At 47.0% G+C, this 27,994-nt stretch overlaps 1 protein-coding gene across 1 annotated transcript in view; it reads left to right on the top strand.

Annotated features, from left to right (window-relative positions):
- GABBR2 (gamma-aminobutyric acid type B receptor subunit 2) overlaps positions 1–27,994 on the top strand; it is a 236,672-nt gene that overhangs the window by 875 nt on the left and 207,803 nt on the right. The gene's annotated exons all lie outside the window — the stretch shown is intronic.

The following is a 27,994-nucleotide window of genomic DNA, read 5'->3' as shown; positions in this document are numbered from 1 at the left end:
ACCAAGACTGCCCTTTCCCTCACATAAGCCTTTCCTGGGGCTCCTGACCAGTATTCACTCTTTACACTGGCAAATGTTATACACCATCCAGCCAGTGAGTGTAAGGTCTGATATAGACAAACTCACCAGTGCCAGCTGTTCTTTGGACTAGGAAAGAGAAGAGCATGGAAAGATGTGACCAATGAGAATGAGTGGGGGCCCACGCATGTGGTTTACTTCTTTGTTTCATCCATCCATCCATCCATTCACCCATCCATTCATCATCCATCCATCCATCCATCCATCCATCCATCATCCTTCCTTCCATCCACCCTTCCATCCATCATCCATCCATCCATCCTTCTTTCCATCCATCCATTATCCATCCATCATCCTTCCTTCCTTTCTTCCTTCCTTTCTTCCTTCCTTCCTTCCTTCCTTCCTTCCTTCCTTCTTTCCATCCATTCACCCTTCCTTCCTTCCTTCCTTCCATCCACCCTTCCTTCCATCCATCCATCCATCCATCCATTCTTCCATCATCCACCCTACCATCCATCCAACAAATATAACAGGCAACTTACTATGTGCCTGGAATTTTGGTAGACACTGGGGGATATAGTGCTAACAGGACAGGTAGGGCACCTTCCCTTTCAGAGCTTACATTCTAGGAGGGAGGCAGGTAGGCAGTAAGCAGGTAAACAAGTAATAATAATAAGAGCTAACACTTGTGTAATATGTATACCAGGCTTACAACATACCAGACACTCTTCTGAGCACTTGTTTGCGTTAATTCAATCCTTAAAAGTTCTCTGTGCCATAGTCACTATTATCCTCATTTTATAAAGAAGAAAACCTGGGCACACAGAGGTCTAGTAACTTGCTCAGGGACTGTCAGCTCATAGGTAACAGAGTCAGGATTTACACTCAGGCAGTCTGGCCCTTAAGCAAAGACTACAGTAGGAAACAGCCAGGATAGAAATAAGCAGGGTGATGGGACTAGTGGTGACGGCCCCAAGGCAGTTAGGGAGGGCCTCTTGACGGAGGTGACCTTTGGGCTGAGACCTGAAGGGTGAGAAGGAGCTGGTTGGGTGGATGGAATAGGAAATGCAGGTGGCCTGTGCTGAGAAAGAACTTGTCATGTTCAGGGAACAGAGAAGGGGCAGTGGGGCAGGAGCATGGTGAGTGGGGAGCCAGGATGGGAATGAGAAAGCCAGTGGAGCCTGACCACAGCAGGATCTGGTTTCACCGCACTCCTGCTGACTGAGGAGCTCAGTGAGTCTGGCCCTGCTTGCATGGGATGCTGGGGGTAGAGCCCTGACCTCACGGCCCAAAGGGAGGCAGGAGCTGTCTGAGGCTGAGGTATGATGAGGAAGGAGCGAGGTCCCAAGGAAGGCTACCCACTCAGCCCAGGGGCAAGAAAGGCTTCCCAGAAGAGGGATGTGGAGCTGGCCGTGAAGGAAGAGAGGACGCTGGACAGCTGGAGCCGTGAAGGAGAGCATTGCCGGCAGAGGAAACGGGGCACTCAGAAGCAAGAGGTGGGGGAGTGTGTGGGCCTGGGGAGCACTGAGTCATTCGCTGTGGCCTGAGCCGGCCACGTTGAATGTGGGTGGATGCAGCAGGAGATGAGGTCAGAGAAGCAGCTTGGCATGCTATGGTGCAAACCCAACCACGTGCCTGGGACCCAGCACCACTCACCTGGCTTCAGGCCCTGTGGTGCCTGCAAACAGTGAGACCTTGGGTGGGTCACCTTCTCTTGCTTCAGCTTCCTTTCCTGCAGATTGAGGAGCACGCTGTACTCCGTACTCGGCAGGGCCAGGCACTGCCTCTCTGAGCCTCAGCTCCTCGTATAGAAAAGCAGGGGAGGGAGAAGGCCGGTCTCATAGGACTGCTCTGTGGGGTAAATGATCACATTGTGATCAGAACTGTGGCTGGCACATCCTTAGCACTAAGTGTTTCTTGTTTTATCCTTACCCCTGCCCTACCTCCTGCTGCTCCCCAAGTTGACTACCCCAGCTTCTCAGCATCCTGGGTCTTTCTTGCAACACTGTTCCCACCCCCTGAAACGGCCCATTCTTAGACATCCGGCTTGAATGCTGCCTCTTCCAAGAAGCCTTTCCTTACTGCACTCTCTAAAGTCTCCCCTCTAGAAATTCTTTTTCTCACTTCCCTGTGTTTACTTCTAGCTGAGCACATACATGGCCCACCCCCTCCTGCACCTCTGCCTGTCCCTCTCTGAGGGCTTGGCAGAAGTGAGGGCATGTTTAGCTGGGCTTTGAGTTCCTTAAGGAGAGAAACTGGGCCTGAGTTACTCCTGTTTTTCCTGGTGCTTAACACTTCACAGACCTCATTATATGTCTGTTGAATGAACAGAAGCATGGAGGGAGGAAGGCAGAGACGGAGGGATGGAAGAACCTGCAGACGGACACTTTGTTCAAACATGGCAGGCCAAGCTCTCTGGAGAAGCCCCATCCAGAGAGGAATCCAGGGAGCTTCCGGGCCTTTTCACCACCTCACTTGGATCCATTTGCCCTCAGAATTCTCTGAGGAGCTGTAGAAGCAAGCAGGACATTGGGAACTTCTAGCTTGCCAGCCAGAGCTCCCTGGCCCCCGCATGAGCACGACAGGCCTCCAGCTTAGAGAAGTTGACAGGACAGGAGACTGGGTTATGAAATGGAGATTGTACTAGTTATTTCTGCATAACAAATCGCCTCCAAATTCAGTGGCTTAAAACAACAATAATTATTATTTCATTATTTCTGTTGGGTCAGTAATTCAGACCCAGAGAATGGCTTGTGTCTGCGTCATGATGTTTGGGGTCTGCCTGGAAGATTTGGAGACTGGGGTCTAGCATCATCTGAAGGCTTGACTGGGGCTGGAGGATCAGCTCCCAAACTGGCTCCCTCACATGGCTGGCAAGTTGGTGTCTCTCCATGCAGGTCTCTCCATAGAGATCTAGAGTGCCTCCATGGCATGACAGCTGGCTTCCCCCAAAGCGACTCATCTAGAGACCAAGGCAGAGGTTGGCAAAGTCTTTCAGGACCTCGCTTCGGAAGGTACACACTGTCATTTATGCCTATTCCACTGCTCACACAAATTAGCTCTTATTTAGTGAGGGAGAGGACTAGGCAAGCTGTAGCGGGAGGCAAAGGTCACCGGGGTCCATCTTGGAAGCTGACTGCTGCAGGAAGGAGTAATTCTCTGAAGAAGGCGGGAGCTCAAGTTGCCCAGAAAAGGAGGCTTAATGCTGAGTCCCTTCTGTGTTTTGAAGAGCTCCTGCTCATCCTTCAAAACCCTGGATAAGTACCTCTTCCTCTATGATGCCCTCCTTGGTTCCTTGCCTTCTGTGGCTCCCATCCCTAGCCCCAAAAGTAAATGAATTGCTCCTTCCTAAATAAAGGCTTCTCTATGAAGGCTGTCTCCCCCAGGCTGGTGCAAAGTGGTTCTTATGCGGAGGGGACAAAGTATCTTACTCATTCTATGTATAAAGCACAGATATATATATAGACATAAATAGGTGTATAGTATATTGTGGTATTAACATTTCATGAGTGGTACAGGATTAGGAAAACATGTACGAGGCTTCCTCGCAGAGTCATAGTGACAAGAATATTGGGAAACAATGTTCTTCGTCACTTCTATTGCACACGGTATTTTGTCATTAAATGAATTACATCTTGTGGGAAACGGTTTATTCTATATCCAGGTGTTCCCTACTAGAATAGGAGCTTCTTGGGGGGGGCAGGGGCCCCCATTTCCTTCATCTCCCGGTTCCCAGGGCCTGCTGCAGGGCCGGGCACCAGCTGGGTCGTCGCTGAGTGCTGACCTGAACTAAATGCGGGGCACAGGCTGCAGAGTCTGAAGCCTCCCACGGCAGCAGTTTTCTCGCCCTGTGGACTTGACTGTGGGGGAGGTGGAGGATGTGGGAGGGAATGCAGGTCCTCAGTCTCCGCCTAAACAGGATCACTGTGCATCGTTGCAGACACGAACGGTCCACCATTGCCCTGGGTTTCTGCCGTCAGATACTGCGCCAGGTCAGGGGCTCCAGCTGCACCCTGACGGGGGCTAGCCCGGGGGCTGGGGACTGGACGGTGCCTGGCAGTTTGGAGAGCTCTGGGGACCTCGGAGGCAGAATCACAGGATGAGCCCAGGAGAGGAGACTTCTCCCAGCCTGTGGAGCCAGCCAAGGGGACTGAAGCAACAAAGACGAGTCTCTTGATAAAGAGTAGCGTTGGGGTTTCCACCTCCCCTCTGCCCCATTTTCAGGGAACCCACACTCTGGGAGCCTCCCAACCCCCTCGTCACTTCTGAGAGGCTGAGCTTGCTTGCAGAGAGGTGGAGGGGCTGGAGGAGTGGGCCTACATTCACTCAAGGGGTTCAGCGAATCCCTTAACTTATTCAAAACTGGGCTCCGAAACAGACTTTCACAAATGGGAAAATGCATGTAATTTGTGTAATTGAAAAGGAGCACTGACTGCCCTTTGGGGGAACAATGCTCGCTGGACAGAGACAGCCTGGAATGTGTAATCAGTTGTTTCTGTTTCCTGGTGCTACAAAAATAGGGATTCGCACGACAGAGGGGTGAAAATTCAGCCTGGTGCCAAAATCGGTTAAATTTAACTTCTGCTTTTTTGCCGGGCTTCTTGATTCATGGTTGCTGCGTCGAGAGACTAATATTGTTTAAGTCATGATGTGAGTCACTCAGCCACCGGGAGCGTCAGCTCCTCCAGCTAGATGCGAGGATCTTATAGTCCAGGCTGTGACATGTAGGCTTTTTCCCTCTCTGGCCTGGTCAGACCCCACCCTTGGGGAGCTCGGAGCTGGGGCCTCACACCGCCAGGGACCTACCAGAGCATAGCCTGGGAGACATCTGGGAAGGGTCGGGGACTGGCCGTTGGAGACGGCATGTTCGGACTGGAGGACACGCAGGAGTCTTCGCCTCCAGAGCCACATGGCTCTTTGAGAGATGTTGCTGGCTGTCTGTGACGTAGGTGGGGAGACGCAGGAGAGATGGCTGAAGTTAGCGGGGAGCAGAGCCCCCGCTCTCTGCAAGCAAGCCCTTGGTGCTGGAGGCGTCCAGCACGGGGCAGGCTGCCTGGCTGTGAAGTAGGGGGTTCCCTGTTGCCCGAGGTTCCCCGGATGTTCCAGTGTCATCCAGTCCTGCTTCTGGGGAGATCTAATATATAGAGGAAGAATAGACCAGGTTGAAGACTCTCAAACTCTATTACAAGAGTCACTTATGGAGGCTGGGGATGTGCTTGTGTTCATACAAATTCCCCAGGCTGCACTCAGCAGGTGCAGGTTAAGGTATTCATCAAATGCCTCAAGGGCTAGAGACCCACTCCTCACCCTCGCTGCCATTTCGGTACCCGCAGCTCAGGTGACTTAGATGCAGTAAGTTCCTGGGGTCCTGCTAGGCCAGGACATCTCTCAGGCTCATCTCCCAGACGCTGGGGCTCTAGGACTGGGACGCCAAGGACTCTGTGGAGTGCTCCCAGTGTGCAGAGCTCAGTTTATGCTGCCCCTGTTGGGGAGAGGGCGCGGAGGAGACAGCAGGGCCCCCAGGATGGAGTCCCCTGCCCACCTCCTGCTCCTTCATACCCCGCCCCCCCCCCCCCCCCCCCCCACCTCAGACAGGGGCCTCTCCACCCGGCAGGACTGTACTCATTCTTTCTGGTACAGTGTGCTGCCCTTTCCCTGTGAAGACCCCTGTTCCTTGTCCTGTGCCGTCTTACCCACACACCCCAGCCATTGTGTGTCCTGCCCTGTGCCTGTGTCTGGCCTGGCCTGGAGCTGCCTGAGGTCAGGGTCTAGTCTCATTCAGTCTTGCACCCTGGGCTTGGTGCTGACCTGGCTCACGTGCTGAGTGGGACCGGGGAGTATTTGCCAACAGAAGGCTGGATGGCTGCCTTCTAGGCCTCAATCTTGTCCCTAAGGAAGGGGGCAGATCATCAGAGCCTGCCAGACCCGAAGGGACCCAGAGTGCTTCTCAACCTGCAACCCCTTGGGAAAGAAAAGCAAAGGGAGGCCAAAAAATGGCCTCCAGCTTGGCCTCAGCCCACATCTCCTGTCCTGGACCCAGGTGTTGTTTTTTTTTTTTAACTCGTATATTCCTTTGACATGGTTTTCACACCCCCTCAGAATCCTGTCCTCAGCCGTGTGAAGGGGGCTTGCTTTTGACCCTGCCTTGCACTTTTCTTGAGGAGTTCTGCTGACCTGCCCCCAACCGAGGCAGTCCTTCTGAAAGCATGGGGCTTGGGGATAAGGCGGAAGACTTTGGAGAGGAGCGGAGGATGGGGGCAGGGTCGATGAAATCAGAGATGGAGGCAGGGCCCCGGAAAGGTACAAGAGACGCAGCCAGAGGGGGCTGACATCCTCAGAGAGCGGGACAAAACTCCTTCCTTCTTGGGAGCTAGGTGATAGCTCTGCCTCAGCATGCAGACAGAAATAGTCTCGCTGATGAAAATAAAGCCAGATTCCTGAAGGGATAAAGGGCTGCTCGCAGGAAAACGCAAACACGGTTTCGTCAAGAACCGTATCCCGCAGAGCCTGTCCTTTAAAAGGCAGCGCAGCAGATATTAAATTGTAGATGCGTTTCTCCTGGCACCTTCCCAGCCTCCCCTCGCAGCCATCCTGCGCCGCGGGACTCCCCTCAGGACCTCCCCGGGCAGGAAGTTCTCAGCTCGTGTGATGGGGCTGAATCCACAGAGAAGGTCCTGCCAGGGAGCGGAGGGGGCAGGTCATGCAGACGGGCAATGTTGAGTCTGCGATTGTTGCAGGATTGGCAACGACAGCCCGGAACGCTTAGGACTTGATTTCTGCAAAATCTAAATCATGCTTGGTTTTGACATTTAAAAAACCAAATCAGTGAGCCCCACCCCAGTCGAGCCCTTTGCTATTTACTGAATTCCAGCATGGCTCTAAACTGTCGGTCAATGCCATTTGCATCCCAGGAACAGAAATTTTGTCATCGGACTTGATTTTCTCAAGCGATTCTTATTAAAGGGGTGGGTTGCCTGAGAAGTCAAAGGGTTGGTTTGTTTGTTTTTAACTTAGCTGTGGGTTGTGGAATTTGAGGTAGATTCATAGAAAGCGAGAGCAGGGAGGGTCTGGCAAGCATCGGGTCCAGTCTCCCCATTCTGCAGATGGGGAAACAGAGGCCCAAAGTGGGGAGGACCTGGCCAAGTTCTCACAGTAACAGCAAAGCCGTGAGTCCCACGGCTCACCCTCCAGTGCTCTGCAGAATACACTAAAATATGGTCTCATTTCTCTCTCTCAGCCTTGCTTTTACGTAAAATGGGAATAGCAAACTAGCCTTGTATGCCATTTGTGGCAATCACGGAAAGCTTTCCCTTTTAAGTGAAAGCACTTCTATAGACTACAAACAGTAGCCATCATTGCAGTGATGAGGACTCCTCCACCAGAAGCAGATCTCTAATTACAGCTAGCAGAGTTTAAAAATCACCCCGTTTTATATCAACAACAAAGGTGGTTTACTCTGGCACCAAACACCCTGAAACCAAAGTGTCAGGGGCAGGATGGGGGTTCTTCAGCGAGACACGTTGCACACAATGCCCACTTCTCAGCCGCTGTGAGTCAAAATCCACCCAGCTGCAAGTCTGTCCCCCTCTCAGCCCACATCACGGCGGCCATATCCACACATGGCTGGGTGGCCAGACACTGAACCCGATGAGGACCATTCGGGAGGTGCGGTGTGACTGAGCACAGCTGGAAGCTGCTGCTGTGGCTGCTGTCTAAGAAAGACGACGGAGGCCAAGAATCCAGGCCAGGCTGGAGCCATTTCTTGGCACTGGTCTCCAGAGGGGCCATTTAGCACATTAATAATCTATGAGATGCTTCCACCTTCTGGATCCATAAAAAAAAAAAAAAAAAGGCGGTGGGAGAGAGGGAGAAGCAATATTAAGGGCACGCACTATGGGTGGGCCTTCCTGGCCGTGTCACGGGATGCCCGGTGCAGGAAATTCCGGTTCTGAGAGCCGGCCGAATGTCCTCCATGTGGTGAGGAAACGTTGGTAGCTTTCAATTTGGATACAAGTGGGTAGGAGGAAAAACGAGCCCTCGAAAGGGATCTGGGCAGGACCCCATCGATCCTCTGGAGGGAAAGAGGGGGTCTGTTCTCATGCATTTATTCCTTCACTGACTCATGCTTCTATGTATTTATTCATGCCCTAAACTCAACCAGTGCAGTGCCTGCTCTGTGCTCTCCCAGGCGCTCCCAGACCAGCACATATCCCACTGCCCAGCACTGCCACCCCAGGATGGGCAGACATGGCAGAGAGGCAGTTTGGTGAGGTTCTAGAGGTCTAGAACCCAGACGCTCTGGGTAGTCGTCCCCCCGTGTCTCTCTTTGACGGAACTGGTGTGGGCAAATCAGCAACCTCTTGGAGCCTCACTGGACTCATCTGCAGAATGGGCTAAGTCTGCCCTTCTTCTGGGGCTGTTGAGAGCATCAGACAGGACAGGGTTAATGGAGCAGGGTGGATGCACTCTGCAGATTGTAGGCCCTCTACAGACTAAGGTTGATATTACCGTTCCTGGTGCTTCTGCCATCTGAGACGCTGGCCAGGCCCTGGGCTGGGAATTCCTTGAAGATTTATGTCTCCATTTGTCCAGATTCAAAGTCGCTTGGATGAAATGAGCTATCACAGACCATGAAGGTGATTCAGAACAGTGAAGTGAAAACAGAGAACTTGCAGGGAAGGCGAAATAAACCCAAAGCAGCTGTAAGAGGTGCACATGCTCTTTTTAGGTGGAGTTTTCACAGAAGCAGAGGCAAAGAAGGGCACGGTCCTGTCGAGCAAGTGCCTGGAGGTTCCTAGTCTATTCCTGCCAAGGACCCAACCCATATCCTTCCTGTCCATCTGGTACGAGATTCAATTCAAGGTTCTAACCCCCATTTTTAATGCAAGACCATGGTATCGAAAGTAATATCAGCTCCCAGTGTGTAAGCCCAATGGCCTCATTGTTTATGCGTCTTTCACTGCCTCAACCCCTTTCTGGAAATACTCGGGGTGTAAATAATTCATTCTAAATAAATAAATCACTCACACTCCTTACGGTACAGCTGATGCTGCTGGTCACAGCACAACAGCAGATTACAGTGAGTTGAGTCTGGAATTACAAGTTGAGACCGGAAAGGCCCGGAGAGGGAATGAGAGACGTAGTTCCCTCCAGGAGGACAAATGTGTGAAATGGTATAATAGCAACCTAAGATGGCTGTCGTGAGGGTAAACACGATAAACGTGGACAGGAAATGGGAAACAGGAGAGTCTCAGGCAAACGGGGACGTGTTGGTCACCCTGCCCAGGCTCCGTCCTACTTCTAGAAGCCTGGGCCTCTGGGCGCTTGATTAGCGCTTCCGGTGATTCTGATGCATAGCAGTGAGTGAGATGAGGTGATGAGCCACCCTCAGGTAGAGGCTCCTAGTGGGTGTGCTCAGAGGGGATTCAGCCACCAAATGAGGGGCTAGATTGTGCAGTTTCCCACATGTACCCACTGGTAGAACTCGTCAGGCGGGGTGGGGTGGGGGCAGGGTACTGGTGTACTAATTAAGAATTAGATCCCCAGGTCCACTGATCATATCCTAGGGAGGAAGCCTGGGAAGCTGATTTTTAACAATCGCCTTGGATAGTTCATATCATCAGGGAACCTGGGGAAACACTGGTCTAGAGATTCTCTAAAGCCACAGAGCAGCAGCAGCACCTGTTAGAAATGCAGAGCCCCAGGCCCCACCCCACACCTACTGACCTTGAGTCTGAATTTTAACAAGATCCTAGATGATTCTTGCTGATTTAAGATGCCTGGGGTCTCTGAAGGCAGATGTGTGAGCTGAGGGGGAAGGGTTTCAAGGGTAGGTGTTCAGACCCTGGAAGGGACTTAAGGGAAATACGTATTCAGCCCCCAAACCTACTTGCAGAATGTCAGGTGTCACCACCTTTGGACTTCCCTGCATCTCAGCATCATGGACCACAAGGACTCTTGCTTGAGCCTCGGTCTGACACGCCAGCCTGGGAGTCCTTTCAGCTCGCAAGGCCCTTGACCCCCTAGTGGCCAGGAGCACACACGGGGGACCTGTGGCTCCCAGTAAGGAGCAGTGGGAAAGACACCGGGTTCGCATGATACCTGGCTTCCCATCCTGGCCCTGCCGTCTCCCAGCTGGGCGGCCTTACACAAACCACTTGCCCTCAGTGGAGTCTGAACACGCTCATCCATAACCGTTCTGCTTTCCTCCAAGGACTGTAGTGACACTTGCGTGGGCCCTGGGACGCTGTGCAGCTGCTGGGCAGGTGCTCTAGGACAAGAGCACGGGGTTGGTGTCAGGCCCGGCCCTGACTGCTCTGTGTTTATCCTGTTTGATAAGGTGGTCTTGTGCCCATTTGTACAGATGAGGAAACAGAGGCCCAGAGGGGCTAATGTGCTCAGTCAACTTGTAATAATGACAATACCTGGTACATTTCTTGGGCTTGGAGTCACATGGGCTGGGGCTCACATCCAGGCCCTGGCACTTACTAGTTGTGACTCTGGGCAGGTCACTTAGCCTCTCCCAGTCTCAGTGCCTCATCTCTGACATGCAGTGGGGTGGCAGGCCCTGGGCTGGTTGTGAGATTAGATAAGACCCTCAGAGTTCCAGGCACTGTGCCTTGTATTCTTCTTCCTTCCCAAGACTAAGGTGGCCTTCTGGTCTACCTTCCAGGAAGAGGTAGGGCCCTGGGACATGGGGTCAGCTCTCTGGGACTAGCTGTGTGGCCTCTATGCATCCACTGTGTTCTCTGGGCCTCCTGCTGCAAAGAGAAAGGGTGGGGCCAGATGATTAAGTCATGTCATTATTCCCTGTAATCCTGTAGCTCAAAGCTATCACCATGTGCCTTAAATCTGTTGTCTTCCCTCTTGTTTCCTGCATGTGACTCCCTCTTGTAGTGGTTCCTGGGTTGGGCCTGGTTCTCCCTCCATTCCTAAGCCACTCAGACATGCATTCTCCACCAGAGTGTTCCAGGTAGAGAACCCATTCTACAGGTGAAGGAGGTAGGCCCAGAGAGGTCAAGCAGCCTGTGTCAGGCCACACCATGAGCAGAGGCCAAGGTGCAGGGCCAGCGTTGCTGGTAGGTCCCCCTGTCACCCATTCCCCTCCTGCTTGGGGATAGAGCCAGCTCTCTGCAGCTCTGAGGCCTTTGCCCATGCTGTTCCCACTGTTAGGTGCCTTTCTGGTTCTCTCCTCCCCTGGCTGAGCCCTGTGTATTTCCTGAGATTTAGTTTAAGCGTTACCCCCTCCAGGAAGCCTCCCTAGTCTCCCCCAACCCTGCTCCCCAGCTTTGTGTTTTCTTCATTCATTTCATCTTTGCCCTTTCTTCAGTAGCTTACAATTCTCTGATGAGGTCTCAGTGTTACCCACTGTGAACTCCCCCAAGACAGTCCTTGCCTGTCTGAGTCATGGCTGCACCTCAAGGGCCTCACACAAGACCTGGCACGGAGTAGGTAGTCCTAAATCAAGAATGGGCACACCCAGATGACCTATTACAAACCAATTTATAATACTCCTGGCCTACATTCTCTGGCCTTTGCTATGGGCCAGGCACGGTTCTAACCCTGCGCATAGATTAGTGCATTTACTCCACACACCAACCCACCAACCCTATGACGCTATTATTCTCCTCATCTCACAGGTGAGGAAACTGAGGCACAGAAAGGTTGAGTGTTTTGCCAAGAAATTGCCCGGACTAAGTGGCTCCAGCGTCTATGCTGGCAACCACGAGATATAATGCCTGTCAGTGAATCGCATTTAACCCTCGGGCAACACTGTGGGGAAGGAAGAGCAGGGGAGGAAGCTTCCTAGTTAGGCTGTTTTCAGAATGACGAAAACAAGATGCTAAGGTCAAAGAGACTTTCCCCTCTTCCTGCTGAGGCCTCAGGGTGTGGGAGTGGGGTGTCCAGAGGCTCCCTCCAGGCCCCTGGGATCCCTCCCAGCCTTCCCCGGTGATGAGCTTCCTGCCTGTCTGCAGATGACCACCCAGGCTGGCTTGAGCCCCTCAGTGCTGGCCTGTGTTCTCCCTGTAAATCGCTCAGCACGTGTGCTTGTGCACACACACAAACATACACACACACGACTGTTTTTTTTTTTTTTTTTTAATGTTTGTTTATTCTTGAGAGAGTGAGAGACGAGAGAGAGAGAGGGAGACACAGAATCCGAAGCAGGCTCCAGGCTCTGAGCTGTCAGCACAGAGCCCGACTCAGGGCTTGAACCCACGAACTGTGAGATCGTGACCTGAGCCGAAGTCCGACTCTTAACTGACTGAGCCACTCAGGTGCCCCTACACACACACACCACTTTTAAACCTGTTCCTCACTTGTTGTGTAAAAAAATAAATGGTTCCTTTGAACTCAAAAAGGAGATGACTGGTTGTTGGTGAAAATCAGTAACTATCCTAAGTATTTCAAGCAGATAGTACTTAGGAGCTCTATTCTGGGTGGTTTTATAATGAATGCGTTGGTTTTGTTTTGTTTTGTTTTGTTTTTTAATAGAGCCTAGCCTACATTAGCGTTGAATTATACAGAAGACTTTTGCTTTGGTTCTGTGTACCAAGGAAATTAAATAATTTATTATTTCCATGATACAGAGCTGAAGCCTTATAAAGTGGGAAGCACTCAACCTGAGACAAAGGATCCTGGGTTAGACAATTATTTAGATGTTATGCCCAGATGCGGACAGAAGCATGGTTTTCTCAGATTGGCCCCAGATTCCCACACAAGCTGTGATCTAGCACTGTCCTCGTTACTTGTGAGATGGCATGGTGGCTTTGTGGGAATGACCCCCCCTCTCATCCTGGGTGTCTTCTGAGACTCCAGGCCTGTTGCTGGAATAGTGGGGACGTGGACCCTCGGCGCAGCAAAGCAGCTCTGGCCCACCCCAGCAGCCCCCACGAGCAAGAAGGGATCTTTCCTCAGTTCTCAGGTTGAGACTTCTCTTCTCTTCTCTGAGGAGGCTTTCCACCCAGATCCCTGCCTCCAGTAGACACACATCCGTAACAACTGCCTCTCCCCACACTGCACTGTCGTGCAAGGTTCAGTTTCCTGTTCAGTGTGGAGCTTGCCTGGTGGTTGTCAGTCCCCTCAGTCATCGGGGGGCAGTGTGGGTGGGGAGGGGTGGGGCCATACCTCCCTTGTCACTAGTTGGAACCCCAGAACCCAGCATATGGCCTGGAAGCTAGGAGAACCTCCAGGAATCTTTTGTTTTTGTTTGGTTTGGGGGTTCTCTCTTTCTCAGTCTCTCCTTTTTGTGCAAGTAGCATTATGAATTCATGGATCTTTAAAATATATATTAAATGGACTGTATTCCAATCAGTTGCAGACATTATTTTTTAATGCAGTCAGTGTTTTGGCGGCTCTACTTGTGTTTCTACCTTTCCTCCACATTTTCGTCCAGTTTTTTTGGAAAATTTTCAAAGCCTGCAAAAATTAAGAGAAAGCACAATGAACGTCATATATCCTTTGCGTAGGTACACGAGTTGTTTGTGTGTTGCCATGTTGGTCTTCCTCTCCCCCTCCTTCCCCTGTCCATCTCACCCCTACACCCATTTTTTTGTTGAAGGCCTTGACAATAGTTTGCAGACATAATGACACTTCACCACTAAATATGTCAGTACGAGGCTCTTCTTCTCCTAAGAACAATTGTATTCTCTTACATCATCATAGTATAATTATCACACCTAAAAATTAATAGCAATATGATATTACCTATATGTGGCCCATGTTCAAATTTCCCCAATTATCCCCAGAATGTCCTTATTGCCATTTATTTGGGGATAGCATGCTGTGTAAACCCTGTCATGTACTTAGCCCCCTTGAATTTGCTACTTCTAATCTCCTACTTATTTTTATTGTTGTTGTTGTTGTTGCTTTCAGGATGTTGACCTTCCTAAAAGGCCCAAGCTAGTTGTTTTATAAAATGTTCCCCAAATCCCAAATCTGGATTTGTTTGATCGTTTCTTCGCAGCTTGATTCAGGTTAAACAATTTTGGCAAGAATCCAAACATGTTCTTCCCAGTGCTTTGAGTCAAGAGGTCCACCTCTGGACTATTCTTGATGACACTAAATTTGATCACTTGGTTAAGATAGCATCTGCTAGATTTATCGTAAAGATATCTTCTCCCCTTAGTAATTATTAGGTAAGATGTGGGGCAAGTCTTGGAGGCCCACAATCTTACCTGATGATGGTCCTTGGGGAGCCACTGTTATATTGGGGCTGCAGAATGGTCCTTTCCTGATTCAACTCCCACCCCCCCCCCACTTCTACACTAATGCTGGCATTCTCCTCTGCAGAAGAGTATTCCCTTTTTTGAGGCTTTCTTCCCCTCCCTCCCCTCTGCCCCCCCTCCTCCTTCTCTCCCTTCCTGCCTCCTCCTCCATTAGTTTGGACACTTAATATTTACCTGCTTTAGATTTGGAATCAGCCCTTTCTCTAAGCATTCCTGATTCTTCCTGCTGGGGAATCATATTTAGGAACCATGATCTGGATGCTAGCTCTGCTCATTGCTACTGGGCTTCACTGCTTCTAGGTTTTTTCCAGTGGACTGAACTAGAAAATATAATTCTTAAGATGTTTTAATCAAAAGCATTTAAGGGGCATCTGGGTGGCTCAGTCGGCTAAGTGTCTGCCTTTTTTATTTTTATTTTTTTTAATGTTTATTTATTTTTGAGAGAGAGAGAGAGAGAGAGAGAGACAGAGCACGAGCAGGGGAGGAACAGAGAGGGGGGAGACACAGAATCTGAAGCAGGCTCCACGCTCTGAGCTGTCAGCACAGAGCTCGATGCAGGGCTCGAACTCATGAACCACGAGATCATGACCTGAGCAGAAATCGGAAGCATCTGACTCTTGATTTCAGTTCAGGTCATGATCTCACAGTTCATGGGTTACAGCCCCGCATCAGGCTCTGCACTGACAGCATAGGGCCTGCTTGGGATTCTCTCTCTCTCCATCTCTCTCTGCCCCTTCACCACTTGCTTTCACACACTTTCTCTCTCTCAAGATAAATAAATAAACGTTAAAAAAAAAGTGTTTAAACTTTAATATGGCTACAAGGAGATAATCACACAAATATAGGACATTTTACAAGTCACCTGGCCTGGATTCTTCAGAAAATTTAATGTTGTGGAAAACAATAAGAACAACAACAGAAGGGCAGGGGAGTGTTCTCAGATGAAGAGAGATGATACAAATATCGCAGCCAAATGAGAGGCACGAATGCTGATTGGATCCTGATTTTTAGCAACGTAAAGGGCATTTGGGGGAAATTGAAGAATCAGTGTGGACTGACCATGGGATGGTACTGAATTGCCCTTTATTCTCGGAAGTGCAATAATGACCCAGTAATGCTACTGGGGAATGTTCTCAGGTGGTGCATTCTGGACTGATAGGAGTCAAGTGTCAAAGTGCTTATAAGTTGATTTCAGACGCATCAAAACCAAAAACGTGTGTGTGTGTGTGTGTGTGTGTGTACGTGTGTATATGTGTGTGTGTGTATGTACATATGCATGTGTATGTGTATATAGAGAGGAAAGCAGATGTGGAAAATGCCAAATGGTGAAGGGTATATGGGGTTCACTGTATGTTCTTTCAACCTTTTTGTAGGTCTGAATATTTTAATAATGAAAAGTTGTGAATGTGTGTGGGGGTACCTTGGGGGGGAGATTATATTTCTCCTAGTTGGACAGTGAAGATGCATCTAGAAGTTTCTTTACAGATTTTTCCTTGTGTGATTGTATTAGCAACTCTTATACTCTTAAGTACCTTTGTTTTCAGGCCTTAGGGATTTATTTTTTTTCTTTTTGTTGATTTCTTTTTAAAACATATATAACTTTTAGATGATTGTATAGTCAAAAATATGCAAGGGGCGCCTGGGTGGCTCAGTTGGTTAAGCATCCGACTTCGGCTCAGGTCATGATCTCGAGATCCATGAGTTTGAGCCCCGTGTTGGGCTCTGTGCCGACAGCTCAGAGCCTGGAGCCCACTTCAAGTTCTGTGTCTCCGTCTGTCTCTGCCCCTTCCCTACTCACAATCTGCCTCTCTCTCTCTCTCTCAAAAATAAATAAACATTAAATAAATTAAAAATAATATGCAACAAATAGAGAATTTCTGGACCCAATACAGCTTCCCTCTGTTCTGGTCCCTGCCATTCCTGTAGATAGCCATTTTTATTAGTTTTTTATTTAGTGTTTCTCATTCCAAATATACGTAAGTGTGTGTTTTCATTCCTCTTCCTCTTTAAAACATTTTTTTAATGTTTATTATTTATTTTTGAGAGAGAGAGAGAGAGAGAGACAAAGACAGAGACAGAGTCAAGCAGGGGAAGGGCAGAGAGAGAGTGGGACACAGAATCCAAAGCAGGCTCCAGGCTCTGAGCTGTCGACACAGAGCCCGACGCGGGGCTTGAACTCACGAACTGGGAAATCGTGACCTGAGCCAAAGTCAGATGCTCAGCCAACTGAGTCACCCAGGCGACCCTCCTCTTCCTCTTTCTTACGCCAAAGGGAGCGTACTAGATATGCTATTCTGCACCTTACTTTTTTCCCCTTAATTTTCCCAGAGCTCACTGTTTCATCAGTATATAAAGACATTCCTGATTTTTTACAGCTACAATTGGGGAATGAATTTCTAGAAGTGGGATTTGTGGGCCAAGAGAATGCATCTGTAATTTTTCTAGAAAATAAGTATTTGCTGAATGAATGAGAAAACGAATGAATGAACTTGATTAAGAAGGAGCAGAAAGTAAAAGGCTAATATCCAAATGGAGACTTAAGACGATTAGACTGAATAACTGCCTTGAGAGAGGCTGGTTTGAAACCCCTCTGACGAAGTCTTGGAGTGCTGCAGTTTTCATTCTGTCGCCTAAAGAAAGAATCCCTCCTTGGTTTGTCAATTAAACACAGAACTGCAAGCTCGTGAAATGGTGGAGCTGAAATAAAAAGCCAGCCAGCGTCATCTCCTTATTTTAACAGCGAGGAACCCCAGGCCCAGAAAGAGGAGGGGACCAATGGAAAGGTGGAGAAAAAAGCCCAAATTTAGTTCAGTTCCACCTACTTCAGTAAACAGCACGTGAAATATCTGCTTTGTTATAAAGCACACTTGTTTGCATATTCTACCAGGAGCCAAATGTAAAATTCTACTACCAAGAGATAGTCCATAAAGAGCACAGCGGTTCAGACCCCTGAGCGCTTTCTGTCATAGTGACATCACCTTCAACAGAGCTGTCTCGGTGTAAATGGATTTTGTTTCACATCTTTTGTGTTCTTCTAGAGCATTCAAATGCAGTCATGATGATAAATCGGATCAGGTGGAGGCTTTGACTGGCTGTGTGCGTTCTGGCCGATGATGTGGGTGGTCATGTTTGCTGAGGATAGTCTGAAATTACATAATCATGGCGTTGGTGGCATTCTGTTTTGATTCTGAGCAGGCAGCATGGAGCGGCAAATGAGTTTAGCCCAGCCCAGCCATGGGCTCGGGCTGTGAGCGGGGCAAGTCCCTTGTCTTCTCTGGTCCTCGGTGTGTAAAATGAGGAGTTAGACAAGTTCAGGATGGCAGATAAATGAATATCGTTGGTGCCATTACTTCCCGGTCCTGTGCTAACTGCAGGCATGACTAATTGATCACTGCACACTCTTCACTGACTTGACCCACTTCTTTTGCAGCCACTGTCAGCCAGCTCATGATGTCACATAGGGTCCCGCCTATTTACCGTCTCTGGCTTGGATGGTTACGTAGGATTACCAGAAAGAATACAGGTGCCCAGTTAAATTTAAATTTCAGACAAAAAAAGAATAAGCTTTAGTACAGGTGTGTCCCCAGTATTGCTAAATATGGCAGCCCTCTTACTTAGGCCATTTCTACTTGTACAGTTAATTCTCTCTTTTAAATGTAATTAATTTCTTTCAGTCGAGACATCTATCTACCCTCCCTGTGGTACTTCTGGTAGTGCATATTCTCCAGTGCCCAAATAAGAGTCTAACTCATTCTGTATTGTTTAAATTCATATTATGACTTAATGTAATGGAAAGTGGTGTGGAGATTTGAGGAGGAGATTTTAATTTCTGAGGACTATATATTTTTGTAGGACTCCTTAATGAACCTACAATCCAGTGTTTCCCCGATCTCATAGACCCTTGGGTATACCACTTGGATTGTTAACTTATTTCGTATTTTCCCTTAAATACACTCGTCTTTTTATTTACAGACCATGAATGGGAAAATCAGTATCACTTTCTAAGAAGTTGGTGTAAAAGTAAAAAAGAGAAAACATACTTAGTGAGATATAAAATATTAATCTGGGGCTCAACCAAAATTGTTGGGTCTCCCACCAGCAGTATACATAGGCCGCAACACTGACTCGTGCAATCCCCCTGCTGGTTTGGGAATCACCTCCATGACCTTGATAGATATGTGATTCTTGAGCATCTCCTTGAATACCTCCAGCGATGGAGAACTCAGTACTTTGCAAGATTTCGATTCATTCTTGAATATCTCATTATTAAATGTTTCTTCTTAAATATTGATCCATATCAGCCTCCCCGAAACAGTCATCTATTGATCCTCATTTTCTCTCTGGGACCCCACACACGAAGCTTGCTCCCTTTGCCTTCATTCATACATTCATTTATTCAGCAAATATTTGAATGCTTCTTATCCAACAACTTGAGTGACTATTATCTTACAGTAGCATTGGGGAACTAAGGATGTACTTACAATATAGTGTGATAAGGTCTGATGGGGGTAGGGTGGAGGAGGTCCAGCTGGCCTAGCCTGGGAGCATCTGTGTGTGTATGTGGGAAAGCTTTTTCATAGGGGAGTGAGAGAGGCCTGATATGATTTGGGAAGTAGAGGGCTGGTGTGAGAGGGAGAGAAAGGAGGCTGAAACAGTAGAAAAGGTGAAGGGTGACCAGACCAGGTAGGTTTTGTAACCCTTGCCTTCCATCAGCACAGGGATTTATTTCCTATAAAACATTTTCACATCCAAGTTCTCATTTATTTTTTATGAGCCTTTGGAGAGTTAGTCAGGACAGGACTTAGTCTCTCCATTTCACAGGTAAGAAAACTGAGACCTAACGTTGCTGGTAGACTTGCAGCTGGTATATGGAGAAGCTGGGTCTTTATGTCCCATGGCCGTGTGTCTGTGCTCATTTCCTGTGTCCCAGCTCCAGCCCCGCTGGTCCAGAATGACTTCCTCTACCCTTTCGAGGAAGACTCCACATTCTTGGAAAGCACCTTTGAATATTTTATCTTGATTCGATTTAATTAATTTTCCCCGGACTGACCATGAAGCGAATCTCAGAGGTCTGGAGTCCAGAATTCTGCCACTCCCTTCCTTGGTTATGGGAGGAGGCATTGGCTTACAAGGGAGAACTGAACCAAAGATGACCCCTTCTTTTGGAGGCCTGATGTCCCTGAGATCCAGCCTTCCCACAGCAAGAGGAAAAACCAGTGCTGGGAGAACTGAGGGATAACAGGGAAGGCTCCCTGGAGGAGGTGGCTATGAGTAGGCCTGGACAGATGATTAGGAGCTGGCCCTGAAGAGATGGGAGGATCCAGCAGACAGAAATACTGCATGCTCTTTCACTGCAAGCATTGAGGTGGGCCCCAGCACACCTTTCTCCCCCTATAGATATGATGTCAACCTATCGACTAATTAGAGGTGCTAAATTGACATGAGGAGACATGATTTTTGCAGTGTGGTAATTAAAAGGCAGTTGGCTTCACAGCTGTGATCACACGAGAGCACTTCTTACCCATAAAGACATCAACTGAAAGCAAAGTGCAAAGGAGCTGAGGAAGCCGAAGAGGATTCTAATGTAATTTGCTAATTTCCTACATTTGTCACCTGTACAGCTGCAAAGGGAAAATGGAACATTTTACCAGAAGTTTAAGAGAAAATTAAAGACATACATTCTAATTGTACACAATTAGACAAGCAATATAATCATTATTATTTTTTTAAATTAACAAGCCATTTTACATTCACTAGATTAGGATTTAGAAGGCCTGATTTAGAATTATGTCTCTGTCTGGTAGCAGCCACATCATGGCGAGTGAACCCATTCATTCACCGAGGCATCTCATCTGTCAAATGGGTATACCCCTCTCCCTGCTGCCTTCCTCGGGGATGAGGTATCACTGAGGGAGAAGCTTTGTAAGTTAAAAGGCCTTTCATAAGGATAAGACACAGCATGTAACCCTCGTAATGTCTAAGTCTGGAAGTTGTGACCTGACATTAGCCATCATTCACTGGGTGCCTATACTACTCTGATCCTGAGACGGGAGTGGGATGGGGTATGTCACCCTGGATTACAGAGAAGGAGACAGATCCCACAAGGTGAAGGAGTGCTCCCAAAATTGAACAGTGAGTAGCAGACCTGGAGCTTGGACCCGACCCATCGAAACTGAAACCCTGAATTCCTACCCTTATGGACCATACTACTTTCTCAGCACTGGCTTGGTTTTGCCTTTTCTCTGTTTTACTCCCACGTCTGACTTAAAAAAGAAAGAAAGTGGGGCGCCTGGGTGGCTCAGTCGGTTAAGCATCCGACTTCAGCTCAGGTCATGATCTCAGGATCAGTGAGTTCGAGCCCCGCATCAGGCTCTGGGCTGACAGCTCAGAGCCTGGAGCCTGTTTCAGATTCTGTGTCTCCCTCTCTTTCTGCCCCTCCCCCGTTCATGCTCTGTCTCTCTCTGTCTCAAAAATAAATAAACGTTAAAAAAAAAAAAGAAAGAAAGAAGGATTTGAGGAAGTAATATTTGTTTTCCTATCTTCTTTGCATCAAATAATGCTAGAAATGCTGAGGTGGGGAATGAAGGAGTAAAAATTACTGGACCCCATAACAAAAGCGAAAAAGTAAATTACTTTGTAATTTAATATTTACAAATAAATAAAAGCTATTTCTTAAACTGGGTGATGGGCAGTTGGATATTGGTTTTGTTATTACTCCTTAAGCCGAACATGTATATTTCATACACTTATACAGTTATATGTAGTTTATATTTCATGATAAAAGTTTAAAAAGAAAAATATGAAGAATTTTCTGTTAAATAAAAAGCCAAATATATGTATGAGTTCTGTTTCACATAATTGAATTGGGCCACCTTAGGGAAATCAAAAGCATTATAAGCCAGTGATTCGGTATTATTGTTGTTTCTTTTAAGCAAATCTTATTGTTTCTTCTCCTTTCTTTTAAATTGCCCTAGTTGTTTTCTCCCCTTGTACCGGGTGCCTCCCTAGGAAGCAGCCTTGAATATTGGAAGAGAGAGCTGCCAAAAAGGAAAGTCCCAAGTTCAAGCCTTAGCCTTGCCACTTGCTAACGTGTGAATTCAAGCCACTCACTCAACCTCTCTGAGGTCCGGTTTCCTTATTTATAAAACGAGAGTAATACTGTCTACTCTACCAATATGGTGGGGTTTTGTGAAGATGAAAATTAAACTAAAGAAGTAAATGTGTTTTGGAAATTGTTAATTATAGAAGCATAGCAGTCTGCGGAATGAGCAAAGACTCATCAGTCTCCCTGCTCTGCCTGTTGCTTGCTGGGTGACCAAGTGCCAGCGACTTAACCTCTCTGAGCCTCAGTCTCCTCATCTGAAAAATGCAGATCACAATAGTGTCTCCCTCATAGTATTATTTTGCCCATTAAATGAGACAGTGAATGCTGAGCCCTGAGTGTGATGTTTGCCCCACAGCAGGTGCTCATCATACAACTTCAAGGAGTCAAAATACCTGAGCTGGAATCCCAGCTTTGCCCCTTATGTGGTCTCAGGCGTGTCACTGTACCTCCCTGAGCCTCAGTTGCTCCATGAAGAATGAAGACAATGATGCCTCCTCTACCTCCCTCACGAATTGTTTTGAGCCCCTCCCCGCCAAGAATATGGCATGGAAGTGAGTGGTGAGAGCCAGGCTGCTGTGCACCTCTGAGTGATTAGAAACTAGCACTCATCAACAAAAGGAGAGATGATTGTTCCCCAAGTGGTTCCGGCCCGGGATGTCTGCCTAAAGAGGCCTCCAACCTTAGGGCAGGTCTCCGCACGACACCCCAGCAAGCCTTCTGGGGGACTGGGGCTTCACGAACCCACCCCGATGCCAGGCATTCCTTTCCCCTCGTTAACTTGGGAAATGCTTTGCAACCGCTCCGCATCACATTAATCTCACGGGCATCTGTGGAGAGGCACTTTGTGTCCAGTCTTTCGCCAGGGCTTGGGGTGCAGCGGCGACCTGGCACAGACCTAAAGCAGGCCGCAGTTCCCAACGCACCCAGCCCAGTGCCTTTGTATACATCCTGGCACTGGCCACAAACAGGGTTTTGTCAGAAGCTTCCTGAGAAAGTTGCATTCCATTCATCTCGGCTGAAAGGGACCCGAGATGACAAATACTTCCCTCATTTAATTACAGAAACAGTCAGCAAACCCATGGAAAGAGATTAAACCAAGCAGAGAAAAGAGCAAGCCTCCATCCTATTCTGCCCCCCTTGCTTCTGGCCCCAGTTTCTCACCTAGGATTTAGCAAGGAGGGCCGCTCTTAGATGTACTCTCCACCTGAAAAGTGCCGAATCTCTGCAGGAAAGTTAAAGTCAGAGACCCCAAACCAGGGAAAGAATGAATTGCATTTAGGCAAGAATCCATCAGTGGCTCGGAATTTAATAAAGATCCTGAAGTTGGGAGGTATGTTTACATTTTTCATCTGGGCTTACATCTGCAGAGAAGTGAGACGCAAAGGCAATTATCTGAATAAATCAGATCAAATGAAATGCATACCCGCATGAAGTGAACAAACTTTTTCATCATTTTCCTCAATTGGAGGAAATTCTTGGGGAGAAAAGCAGAATTGTGTGGTCGCAAGGAACCTTTGAAATCCTTTGTCCATCATTTTCAGAGGTGAGGAAAACAGACACCTAGAAGAAATGATGCCCTTGTTCTCACAGTCCTAGAGACAGGGTTGAGCCTGGTTTTCCCAGGTCCCTAAAGTGGCCTTGTAGTGGCCTCAGCTTAATGTTGAAGTGACTTGTGGTTCAATGTGCACACCCTAAACTCGCAAAATACTGCGTGCCAGGAGAGAGATGCTGAGGACTCTCTCCCCTTCCTACTCTGCTGGGTAAGGTGTGCCCCCAGAACAGAAACTTTCTATGTGTGAGAGACTGGAAACCTTGCCCCCTCTGCTACTGGGTCTCAGAAGAAGGAGCAAGCCTTCAGGTTTGGATCATTGCCTCATCTCACCTGGAACTGGAAGTTCAGAGCCGGTTGAAGAAAGAGAACCAGACGTGAACTTAAAAGACCAGCTTCACAGTTCCTGTATTGACCTTGCACAACTGTATCACCTTTCTCTTTCCTTGGTTTCTCCGGCTGTAAGATGGATGGTGATTCCTACCTCAAAGAACCAAGGGGCTGTAAGACTAACTGACATCCTAGATGTTTGGCAGCCTCGATGATTCTAAAATAGATGGAGCTAGATTAATAAAATCCCACTAAGCTTTGCCTCCCAGCACTCCAGACACTACCTCGTAAAATAACAATTGTTCTGAAAAATAATGGACTTTTCCCTCTCTCTCCCACAATCTGTGTTAGAGACCCAGGGCTTTGCCAGTCAGAAAATTGGACAGCTACACCTCTACTCACAGTTGCTGATCTTTGAAGCAGCCAAGATGCTTTCTTCTCTTCATTTTTATCTATCTTTGTAAATTCAAACAAAGCTATAAATTGCTAGGAAAAGCTGGATAAGGAGAAGACAGGAGGGCATTAGGAATGCACTGCATACTGGGAAGCAGAAACCTCCCAAGTACAGTTTTATGGGCAAGACAGAAAAACCCTGGCAACTGTGCATGATGGAAATTTAATGTACTGTGTTGATCCAGAGTATCTGAAAATTAGGCACTGAGGGCAAAGCTGTCACCTCATTAATGTAGAACAGCAAAAAGTGAGAGCCTCTTGGACACCTAAGACTGTGCTCGAATACTCCTTTTTCAGTTTTCTGGGTAAAATATTCAATTATAATGTAAAAAGACAGAAAACAGGGCCAAGGGCAATCCACATATTATGTTATTTGATAAGCCATGTCTGAAAAGACCTGCCTTGCTTTTGACAATGAGACACTAGAAACACCTAACATCCAGCCTTTGAAAAAATATTGCAAAAATAATCAAAGTTGCATAATACCCAGAAAAAGCAGAGGAAGAGTCCATCTCTGAAAATGTTCTATTGTAGGATAAAGAAAAAAACTTCCAAAACATACTTGGCATCCTCAATCATATGCAGAAAAAACATGGTCTCCATGAATTAGCCTGAGAGAAGATGTCGGGGTGTGATCATACAAAATTCTTGGAAAATGGAAGCTCTCAGTAACAAAATAAAAATATATTAGAGACAGTAAAGCTTAAAAGTGAGGCTGTTGAAAAGCATATCAACAAACTTGGAGAACAAAGAAGCTGAATGGCTGAATTGTTTATGTACCACATTGTAGTCAAAGGTCTGCAGAGTCAAATAATAATGATGTGCCACCATATCCCAGAAAGATTAGCAAGGAAAGATTGTAGGAAAGCAATAAGATGCTCTTGTGAGATACGGAAGACAAGGACCAGGAGATTATATACTTATTGTATAAACTACATTTAGAGTATATGTAGATTTTTTTTTTCTGAGTTGAAAGACCTGAGTGTATAGATTGAAGGATTCCCTGTGTTTCAGATAAAATCAAGAGTGCCCACACCAAGATCAATCTTGGCAAATATTTTGAATTCTAGGAATAAAGAACAAACATTCTTCAGGGATCCAGGCAGAGGATACCAGATGGCTACAAAGGAACAAGAGTCAAACTAGCCCCAGATTTCTCATCTGTATCACTTTGTAGTTTCAAGGGGGAGAAGTGTAGCCCAAGAATTTTATACCCAGCTAAATTCTACCATGTGTGTGTCAAGGCAACTGAGGGTCATCCTCAGCAAGTTTTCAACTACTTGCCCTTCTTCATAATATTAAAAGATACTCCAGCAGGTTGAGACAAGAAGCAAGATTAACATATCCAGAATGGAGAAGAGTAGACATGTAGTCTAAATACCAAAGAGAACATGAGGAAACAAATAGGAAGCATACAAAAAAAGAGTAAGACTGCCAACAGGATGGTAAGTGCAAGGTCAAGAACTTATTACAGCAATAAGCATATATGTTTTTAAATCCATGTGCTCTTTTCAAGAAATATACTTTCAAATAATCTTAACAGAATGCAAATAAAAGGAGGATCAGATCTGTGGCAGGCAAATGCAAGCAGAAATTAAGTAAGGGTTTCAATATTAATATAATGCATGATATGATATAAGTCAAAAAGTAATAAAGTGACAGAAAGGTTTGTTTTACCTAGACAAATATTTTAATTCTTAGTTCATGTAATGATGATTAAGTGCCTGTGTTTGGACTAGACAAGGATATACATTGCTGAAAAATAAAGATATAATTGTAATAAACTTTTATGCTGAGAACAACATAAAATCAAAGTATATAAAGCAAAAACTGTTGAAATACATAGGGAAATTGTCAGAGACGATAGAGAAAAATGTAGTAAGTCTTCTAATCTTTGACAGATCGAGTAAACAGAAATACAAAGCATGTGATAATAAGATACTTTTGTTGATTATATCTGTTATGCATAAGAAGTCTGACAAAGACTTTTATAGCTTACAAATTGAGACTACATTCTCTTTTCCAGCCACCATGGAACTTTTAGAAAAATTGATTGTAGAATAGGCCACAAAGAAAATCTCAATAAATTCCAAAAGCAGACACTAAATATGCCGGATTCTCAAAACAATGCAACAAAACTATAAATGAGAACAAAACTATAAAATCAATTTGAAAGTACTCTCCAAAAGAAATCCTTGGTTAGGGATTAGCTCAGAGCCTCAATCATCACAGTCTGTTTAGAAATGAACTTGGTTGTGGGGTGCCTGGGTGGCTCAGTCAGTTAAGCCTCTGACTCTCGGTTTCAGCTCAAGTCATGATCTCATGGTTCATGAGATGGAGCCCCGAGTTGGGTGGCACAGAGCCTGTTTGGGATTCTCTCTCTCTCTTCCTCTCTCTCTGCCCTTCCCCCCTCAAAATAAATAAATAAACTAAAAAAAAAAAAAAAAGAAAGAAATGAAATGAAATGAACTTGGCTGTGAGAAATAAGGCAGGAGAGCCCAGAAAGGTTTGGCATTCCAGTTAGGGCCATAAGAGTGACTATGCCTGGAAGGAAGGCCTAGCCTAGCAAGTACATAGGATGCAAGGGGAGAAAGAGGGCTGGTATTGGAGTCCTGTAGATCTGGATTGGAGTCCTGCTCCTACCTCTTCCTGGCTATGGTGAGTATGTCAACATCTCCCCATTTTTTTAGGTTTTAGCCTACTTATTCAACACTAGGGATGTTGAGCTATGTTCATGGTTCTCAACCCTCCCTGGGCATCATAATCACCTGTGAAGAATTTTAATAATATTGATGCCTAGGCTCTAGGTCCAGAGATTCTGATGCATCTGGTTTGCCATGGGACCAAGGCATCATATTTTTTTTTTAATCCCCCTAAGCGATTCCAATGTACAGCCAATAACACAATTCCAATAACACAATAAAAATATATTGAGAACCCCAGAGCTAGATGACTTCTCAGGTTCCTGCAATTCTGAAATTCAGCAGCGCTACTAGGCATGTGCAGACTTTGCCCATAGAAGAAAGTTTTAGGGGGCTAAAGCCAGAGGAACGGTGATGCAGAGCAATCCAATCAAAGTGTGCATTATCTCAAATGGGGCAGAAAATGCCAGTGCCAGTTAATATTTTGCACCCAACATGATTTAGTCCGGGGGCATCTATTGTACTCCAAGCCCATTGTAAACACAATGGGCCATTTATTCACTGAACAGTAACCACTGTAATTACCTACAGGGCAAACATACGAGGTTGTTCAAGCAACAATTAATTGTGGACCTGGAATTGATGGGACAATAGTGATAAAGTATCAACCAGAGTGTGATTCAGAAATCACATCAGAAAACCAATATTTCCCAAATTGTGTTAGATAAGCATTTTGGGGGAGGTGATGGCACATATACCACCCCAGGTCCTGAAAGAGTTACTCCCGGATTTTTCTGATAGCTCCTTCTTACACTGGTGACTGTAGGAGGCTTGAAGTGTTGTTTTAATGTTGAGAGAAAAATCACAGACCCTGTGTTTGAGGAGACGATAGAGAACATCTATTTCTGGTGCTCACCCTGGGACCCAAATGTCACCAGCAGGCAGGGGTGCTGCCCTTGTTTGGGTTGTGGGATCCTCTCTGTGAATCTGATAGCAGCCATGGATCCTCTTTTCCGTGAGGAAAAACGTGCATGTCAGTAATGCACAAATGACCACACAAGCCTTTTCATAGAGTTTTTGGGGAGCTCACAGATGCCTTGGAACCCCTCTGTATTCTCATTAGGTCGTAGTCCAGCCCCCGTGTGCATACCTCCGGACACAGGGATCTCATTTCTTCCATTGCTGGGCAACTCTGAATGGAAGCCTTCCTCAGTGTGTCCAGTGGAGATCTTCCCCTCTGTATGTTCTCCTTATTTGTTCTTATTCTACCCAGAACTTTTTAAAACTGTCATTCTACACTTGACTTTTACCAGTCTTGGGATGATGTCCCTACACGTACCCTCTAGCTCTAGGGGACAGATGATGGGATATTTTATGTTCATCTCCAACAGATGGGATGTGTTGAGGTTGCTGGCTGGACACAAGAGATGCAGGGGTCCTAGGTAGTGGCTGTCTACCCTCTGAGCCAGACCAGGAAAGGACAAAGTCTCCCTTGCACCACTCTGCAAAGGTCTGGCAGGGAGGGGAGAAGGAGTGCTTCCTCAGATAACAGGAGAGACAATAAAAGCACCTTCAGCTGGGGCCTGAGGGCACCGGATGTTATTTCTCTGGATGCTGAAATTGACTCTGGGATGGATTAGGTCTAGAGCTGCTGCGAGGATGGCAAGGG

The sequence above is a fragment of the Panthera tigris genome, chromosome D4, assembly GCF_018350195.1.
Source record: "Panthera tigris isolate Pti1 chromosome D4, P.tigris_Pti1_mat1.1, whole genome shotgun sequence".
NCBI classification, from domain to species: domain Eukaryota; kingdom Metazoa; phylum Chordata; class Mammalia; order Carnivora; family Felidae; genus Panthera; species Panthera tigris.
This window is presented reverse-complemented; position numbering and strand designations above follow the sequence as displayed.